General features: G+C 37.7%; 1 long non-coding RNA gene across 1 annotated transcript; it reads right to left on the bottom strand.

Moving 5' to 3' along the window:
- Nucleotides 1–421: 421 nt before the first annotated feature.
- LOC129785215 (uncharacterized) lies at nucleotides 422–6,103 on the bottom strand. The gene is made up of 3 exons (XR_008748897.1): nucleotides 4,650–6,103; nucleotides 3,875–3,981; nucleotides 422–3,763 (listed from the first exon to the last, which is right to left on the bottom strand). It is a non-coding gene; the product is annotated as an uncharacterized LOC129785215 (long non-coding RNA).
- Nucleotides 6,104–8,498: the final 2,395 nt, after the last annotated feature.

Here is an 8,498-nt window from a genome sequence, read left to right on the forward strand (position 1 = left end):
AGCCTTGATCAAATACAGTTTTACTAAATCTGATGGCAGTATACACCCAGAAATGTACCCGTATACACTCACCTATGTATGTCCATAAAAATTGTTATTATGGATAGTCTAAAACAGCCCCAGTTGCTACTAATGTATTATTGAGAAGCATTGAAGTTCATTTCAAGTTGAAGTCAGCGGAGCATATGGCAGAGGAGGAAAAGAAAATTCAAAAGTACGTAATACAAATATGCTGATATATAGATGATACCGGAAGAAAATGAAGGAGACAGGAAGAGGTTTGTTTATAAGAGGAAAGACCTCTCTGCATATACAAAGATGAAGTGCGTTATGTCAAGATACTAAGTAAGAGTTTTGCTCTGTTTTATTTAGAAAATAAAAAGAACAGATGCTCTGCAAACTTGTCTACACAAGCTTTTTTTTTTTTAAATCAGTTTTCCAGTGGATAATTATATTCAGACAGTAAAAAAATATGTATAACACTTGATACCTCAAATCAAAACCCTTTGCAATTTTGTGTCTGCCTGTTCTAAGGGCTCCATCTTTGGTTACGCACTCTCATCTTGATACATGAGCTTCAGGGAGATGAGTTTCTCTGTTCAAATGTACACACCTGCAGACTCTGTAACTGACAAAACACAAGTGGCGAGATTTAAAAAAGTTACCGCCTATCTGCACTACTTGTACAATACTACCAAGACTGTCGCCCAACAACAGCGTTAGAAACAAAGTCATAAGATTGACTTTCCAAAGCCTTAAGTTTTAAAACTAGTTTTCATTTTATTTGTTTGTGATTTTTGAGACTTTATGTATTCTCAGTTCATATTTTCAAGTTTTTGTTTTCATTCAGAAAGACTAAAAGCAATAAAGGAATAACTTTGAGAAAGTACTTACAGTTCTCATGGAAACACATAAGAATGTTTTTGCCTCCCAGAACTGAATCTTAAAAAAAACCAAAACCAATTACTGTAAGGCTTAGTGATGTTGCTAGAGTTGACACACTATGCAAAACACCACTTCTGTTGTCCTTGAATTATTATTTATAAAATAAAGAAACGTACAAACAGTTCTGCAATGAAAATATTAAAAAGAAGTTGTATAATATATTTAAAATTTTATAGGAAAACTTGTGCTGAGAATTAGGAGACATGGCTACATTACTAGCTCAGCCACTGCATTTACGTATGACTCAATTTCATCAGTCCTTTGCATCTTCAGTTTCTGCATATACGAAGTTGACTTGTAATGCTTAACAAATGAATCCTTATAAAAGTGCTCTGAAATTCTTGGGTGGAAGTCATATACATGTGTAGAGTATTAATGCGTATTATTAATGCTATGACTAAGAAGCATGCATAATTAGAATGTGGAAACATAACTGGACAGTATGTATATAGCCTATTATAGGCATCTCTCCAGCAGGGGAATTATTTCTAACTATGCCACTGATTTATTTTCTCATTTTGGGCTAAATTATATCTGATGCTGATAGTTTGCTCAAAAATGAATAAGGAATACTAATTCCTCCTATTCTTTCCGGAAATGCTTTTCTTCTGATTTGGGAAATGTTGAGCATTTAAGTCACCGTGATCACAGTTAAACATTAGTACCAATGAAATATTCATATGAGAAATGGACTGATAAAATAATTCTTTATTCACTTATTCATAAATCACCAATAAAAATTATTGACCCTGGCATACCTATCAGCTAAGCAGCACAAATAATTTTACATCTGTTTGCTCCATCCTCTTTTTGAAATTTTGTTCAATCTTTCTTTATTTTGCCTGTGTATATTTGGAACAGCATTTTCATACAGAGTCGTGTCCTTTCGTGGTTTCTATTTTCATATTTTTTCTTTTGTATTTTCCTGTGATCACCCTCCGTTACAGCATACAATAATTTTAGACAGGAGGATGCTTGGAAAACAAAGATGCTCATTCAAACCCAGGCAGAAAAGCAAAAGCGTGTTACAATGCAATCTCCATTAGTCCACAACTGACAAATTACATTGCAGTCACCTAAAATTCCCTCTGCTATTGCATTAAATTTTTGCATGTTATTTACGAGCTGTTGCATTTGACTCCCGAAGTGGCTACACTTCCCTCGATAAAAAATTAACTGTACAGTTTTTTAAAAACTCATTAAGTTAGCTCACGTTTAATTTAATCTTTGCGCAGAGTTTGACTGGGTGTAAAAAGCAAGGGAGGAGTTGAAGAGTTAGCCCAATATCTGCAAAGTGTGAAGTGTGGCTTTGTCATGAAAAATGCCTGTGTAAACCGAGAAAAGGCTCTTTGAGAAAAGGCTCTTTGTGGTGATGCCTGTCGGTTAACATAAAATCATGTGTCCTAGAGAGCCGGCTGCGGGGGAAGCGTTAAATGTGGCTGGCACAGCGGGGAATGGACCACAGGTGAGAAGAATGATCTGATGGACTGAATAAAGAGTCCAGAGGTGTTTCTGTTTGATGATGGGGCATTGTGCTTGCAGGAGGTATATCAGCTGCTGCTGTAAACCTGCAGAAGGAGCCAGGAGAGCAGGAGATGGCCAGTGCTGCCAGCAGGAAGCTGGGTGGTGCCTGACGGCATCACCGGAGCTTTTTGAGGAAGGTGGCGAGATGAAAAGACACACACCACTTTCTCTCCAGCAGCCTGCTTCTGTTCTGCAGGCCAAATCTTCCCCCTCACCTGGGTATAAAGTTTTAGCATGTTATCAGTATCCCCCTTGCTTGCTTGTAGGCCACGTGCAGCCCCAGCCTGGTCCTCTTGGCATTGCCCAGGTTCGTGCTGTGCGTGCTGGTCTCTGCCTTGCTGGTCACCCAGCCCCTTCCCAGGCGGATCATAGTGCTTCTTGCAGCTGTTCTGGTTTATGGACCTGTTCCTCCGATAGTTATTGACATGACTCGCTCTGCTTCCCAGGTAAGAGATTCGGTGTTCTCAGCTCCACACACACAAAAACCTATTCCATACTGCTCTTCTGCCAGAAGCCATAGATTTTATCTGCTGATTTGGGGATGTTCAAATTACAGCAAGTCCATTAAAAACTTGCAGTGAAACAGGCGCTGAAACCCATTCGTGACACTGATGCCATGTTTAACCTGTGCCCTTACCCCTGCAATCTCCGCAGGGGCCAAATCACAGCAGTGAGTAGTTTTTTGTATGTTTCTATGAACTTGTGCATATTTTTCCACGAGTTAGAATTTATTGTAAGGAAGACTAATAATCAGTAACTTTGCATATCCTCACTAATTATTTTTTTTCTAGTAACTGCACATTATTCAAAATAGTGGGTGTTTTTCAGCCAAATAAAAAAAAGGGAAAAACACATTCTGCAAAATGATCATATGACCTTGTCAGAAAACTTTTCTCCAAGCGTCCTATCTTCATAATTTTATTAACCACTAAGCTATTGCATTTGGTGTGTGTCTGATTTTATTTTGTTCAATCTGAGTCATAATGTTTATGCAATAACAGCCACAGAGCCTACTAGTGAAAACCAATTGCATGTGAATCCAACACAGATTAATTCTGATTGAAAATTGTTGCCTATTGATGAGACTGGCCTATTAATTTAGTGGCTCCAGCTGCATGAGTCTCTACACCTGAGAGCCCTCAGTGGTAGTGGCGATGAGTGAATCCCATGGAGGTGAGCTGGGGGGATATGGTGATTCAGTCTCTCTCTCCAGAGCTGTTGTTTTCAGCTCAAAACTGAGCTTCTGGCTGTGTTTGAACGGTCAGGGTATCTTAGGAGACGTTTCCTCCTTGCTCTGTTTTAAGAGAAAGACCTTTATTTCTCAGGGTTGTGAAGTTTTAATAAATACTAGATTCTTACTTTTCTTCCCTGAGGATTAGTGTTAACTCAAGCAGTAATCTAATACCTGATTACAGATAACTGGAAAGTGTGACCCAAAATCTTGAGCTTGATTGCCAGTAAAATTTGGAGCAGTCCCACCTCAAATGTATACTTTGTCTTCTTGGCAAAACACTGTGAACAGAAGTATATTTCTGATTAATATTGGAAGCACGTATAGATGAAATTACCAACTGTCTACACACATAAAATGAATTTGCTAACTATGAAATTAGCAGTTTGCTACTGAGCTCAGGGTTGCTGCGGATTCAGAAGGCAAAATACACAGCAAACCTTGGTTTAGTCCTCAAACTCATTTACATTAAAAATATGCATATGCATGCCTATTGGGAAACATCTTCAGAAGTCGGCAGTTTAGGGCAAATTTGCAATGCAATATGTAATTTATCTTAGCCGGCTGCGAGATGACTGGCCATCGTATGTTTAAATCGCGCAGCTGTGTATTGATGTGTTCCCGCACTCCTTCTCCAGCCGTGCTCTGAGCAGGGAGATAAGAAAGGCGTATGGAAAAACGGAAGGGAAGACCCCGCAGTTCTGCCTGGCCCGGCCACACAGGGAACAAATAGCAATTTTTTAATTTTTTTTTAAAAATTTTTTCAAATACTGCACAGACATTGGGACTATGGGGTTTATAGACATTTTAACTTCATAGGGCAGGTTAAAAAAATGCTTTACCTAAACCCTCCCTCAGATACATACTAATGGAAGGGATTGGAGCTTTGTATGCACACAATTAGCAGGGTTTTAAAGGAAAAGTAACATCTGATGAACAAGAAGTGTACCTGTTATTACAGCTGCTTAATGAACTTTGCTCATGGTGACACAGGTGACTTTAATGGAGAGTTGTGCACAGTTAGTTTTAGAAGCATCAAAGTGATGGCACTGTGACGCTGCACTCACAGGTTCTTGTGTTTCTTTCCTGAAGAGCTCACCAATTCCTTCCTCTCATCAAGACAAACTACTGGAATCATTTAGAAAAACGGAACAAAGGATAAATTGCTCTCTGCTATTGCCAAATTGTTCTACGCTGTTGCCAAACTGTAGGACTTCTTTTTATTTAATTGCTTGACACAGTATTCAAAAATATTTTTTGATTTAAATTGAGCAGAGGAGACGGGAGAAAAGGGGAAAGGGAAGAAAGATTTTGTCAAAACATCTGACGTTGTCCATGTAGTGAAAAAGTACAGCATAATGCTGGACTCTGGTTATAAAACCTGTATTTTAGTAGATTAATTTGCTGCCATGTAACTATTGTCAGGCTAAAGAAATAATTTAATAGTATTTGTCTTTTTTTTTTTCCCCTGAAAAAAAACCCACAGCCAGCTATTCTTCCATTATTTCTAGTCACTACGTATAAGTGCTTCGCTAGGAATACTTTATCTCTGTTTGCAGACTGCAGGCTTGTATTTCTGATGATAAATCTGCTGAGACATTGGCTTAGTTATGAGCACAATGCATGGGTAGCTGGATGATATTTCATGTACTGTTTTATATCTAAATTCAGACAATATGACCCTTATGTTCCTAATATTGCCAATTCTGAAAAGCTTTCACAAATGTTAATATTGTACCTGAAATGCAGTTCATGGAAAAAGCAGGAAAACCATGAAGCTGAAAACAGTCCTATCGTGAGACAAAAAAAATCTGTATACTTATCTTTAAGTATCTATTGAAGTCCTGTTGCACTTAATTTTTCTTGAAACAATGTTTTGATGGAATTATAATTTACTGTCTTTTTATTGTTAAAAAAAAGAAAAAAGTTCTCCATTCACTTCTGAATGCAGTGTACCTTTCTACTGATAATAATGACTCAGAGCAGTGGGTATTCACAGCTGGAATTATACTAGATGAGGGGTCCTGTTCGTTACAGCAATCTCTGAGCAGGTACAGCAGTTAATTAGTCCCCTAGTGTGAAGTTTGCAATCAGGTGTTGAAGCAGTTTCAGTTACAGTGTTGTGGTGAATCATTTCCTTCTGATGCTTGTGGTGATCAATCATGTGGGGCCCTCTTCTAGATTTTCACACCAGCTTTAAGACAAAAGACGTTCACAAAGAAAAACAAAATATTATCCATCTGGGTACTCAGCATGTATCTCATATCACTTTGATTATTTTCAAACTACAAGGTTATACAAACACTTTACTTTTTTAAAATTTACATATTTGTCTGAAGCAGGCTTCATAAGGAAATGTTACAGAAAAAATATCAGAGTCTGAAATACAAAAACTATATGTATTTTTGAAACGCTGTTTATTTTTTTTTAATTACTGGCCTTCTTTCTAAGCATGAAATATCTAACCAATTTAACACTCAGGAAAAAAGCCTTTTCCAGAGGTAGCTTTTAAACTGCATAGCACGTAAAACTAAATACTTTCTTTTTTTTCTTAAATAAGTGGCAATACAATACAGGCCTGTACTTGTATGACCACGCATATTTCATTACGTACACAGAAAGCACGTATGAAGAATTTTCACCTGCAGCTATTTTGATAGATTGATTTGGATTCAGGAATGCATCCTTGTTTGAGCCCACACTTAAGCATGTGGTTAACAACACGCACAAGGTAGTACTTAAAGTTGGTCACGCACTTAAATGTGGTCTCGAGGAGGGCAGGATTTGAGCATGTGCGAAAGTGATTTCTTGACTTGTGGCCTTTGTCATTGCAACACAAAAAATATGCATGGGGAACGCCAGCCGCACACGCAATTAAGACAGCCTAACCTCCTGTCCTCAGTCATGTTTTAATATATAAAATAATTGCGTGATGATGAAGACCTTCAGCTTTCAGAGGTTTCAGTGGGAATTAAGGATCATCGGAGGTGGTGAAACTAACAATATTTGCATAAAAATGCACATGGGAAAAAGAGAACATCAACTGGGTAATAATATTCCAGATCTATTTTCAGTGTCTTTTTAGCTGACTGGGATGTTCAGGATGGGTTTTGCTCGAAATGTAAATGAACATGCATTTCCAAAGACACTTTTTTTCTTTACCTGATGGTAATAAATTATGGAAAACAATTTTTAACTTTTCCCTATTGTTTCCTCCGTTTTCCAGATCTGTACCCTGGGGTCTGGGAGTATTATTAACTGGGAAGATTGCTTGCTTTCCACTGCTACTTATAATTATAAAACGGTTAAATGAATAAAGAATAAGGAACGTGACCTTGTCACCCTAACTCATGAGTGATTGTCAAGTGAGGTATCCCAATAGGTCAAATACTGAAGTCTTCATTTATTTTTCTCATTTTATCATGAACTAAAAATGGAAATTCTGATCTCCTAAAGCCTGCCACACATTCATACTTTTAAGCATTAGGAAGAAAAGCCTACGCTGCAAGTATATATGTTACAGAAGCGAGACCTAAGGAAATCAGAAGTCATCCTCATTGACTTCAACGGAGGTTTTCCCATGAAGGATTGTAGGATCGGATTCCTGGGTGTTACAAAGGGAGGTTTACTGAAAGTGCTGGGGGTGGGGGAGCTGTTATTGAAAATATAATTAAAGTTGCAACAGTAGTTACTAATGATCAGTTCCGATGAAAGAGGCAAACTATTTGCCAAGTAAATTTGAAGGTCTCTGCTCTCTTCTCAGTTTAATTTCTAACAATAAGGATCCTTCCTGAAAGCAAGAGGAGGGTCGCTCTGGGGGATGGGTGCATTTGCATTTTCGTAAGAGTGGGGGATATCACTGAGGTAGGGAGAGTACAGAATAGCGATTATGTGGAGACACTGGCACTTGCATGTTATTGCCCCTGCTACAGTATTTTGGATAGCTGGATCAATATAACATTGGCTGTCCTTGCAAAACACAACAGGTCAATAAATAAATTTGTCAGCATTTTTCTAGCTTGCCGTGCTGGGAAATAATACAGGTTACTAAAGAATTGTCACCTTTGATTTATAAAGCTAATTAAATGTAGGTGGTTTGATTTCTCTCAAATCATTTAGCAAATTAAAAGATACAGGAGAAGAAAATTCTACAAGTGAACCAGAGAAATACAGTACATGCAACTACTTCTCAGCTTATGGAGACATCTGACCTTGATTACAACTGCTTTTTAACACAGTGCTTTAGTGTTGCTTACCCTTTGTCTATTGACAGGATATGATATTCAAAATAAATCTGCAATGAAGCAGTTTCAAATTAGCATTTAAGATCCTAGGCATTCATTCCAACTAAAGTCTTGGGGCAACAGATATTTTCCCTAGTGATTTCCTGCTTTTGCAGTACTTACTATTTTTTATTGCTTTGCATGATATTATATTAATAATAGTTGAGTTTATTCATTTCATTAGGATTCATTTCATGTGCAAACTGGCTTTACTCTTGTATTAACAAATACTTCCGTTCAAGACACCACCCTTAGAGCAGACTTTGGAAATATTACACATTATTTTGTCCTCTTCTGTTATAAATGAGTGGTTCCTGCAAACTAAAGGAGCAGTTTCAGGGATTTTTCTTTAAATCATGGACTTTTTCTAATCAATTTTGGCTTGTAGACAATGAGGGAGTCCCAGACGTGAATCTCTAATACGCAATCTGATTAGGATGCCTTTGTTTCCTTTTGTAAAAAATCTTGGATTAAGGCTGCCTGCATCTGACTGCAATGGCCCAAACCGTGCTCTC

The sequence above is a fragment of the Falco peregrinus genome, chromosome 9, assembly GCF_023634155.1.
Source record: "Falco peregrinus isolate bFalPer1 chromosome 9, bFalPer1.pri, whole genome shotgun sequence".
Taxonomy (NCBI): Eukaryota; Metazoa; Chordata; class Aves; order Falconiformes; family Falconidae; genus Falco; species Falco peregrinus.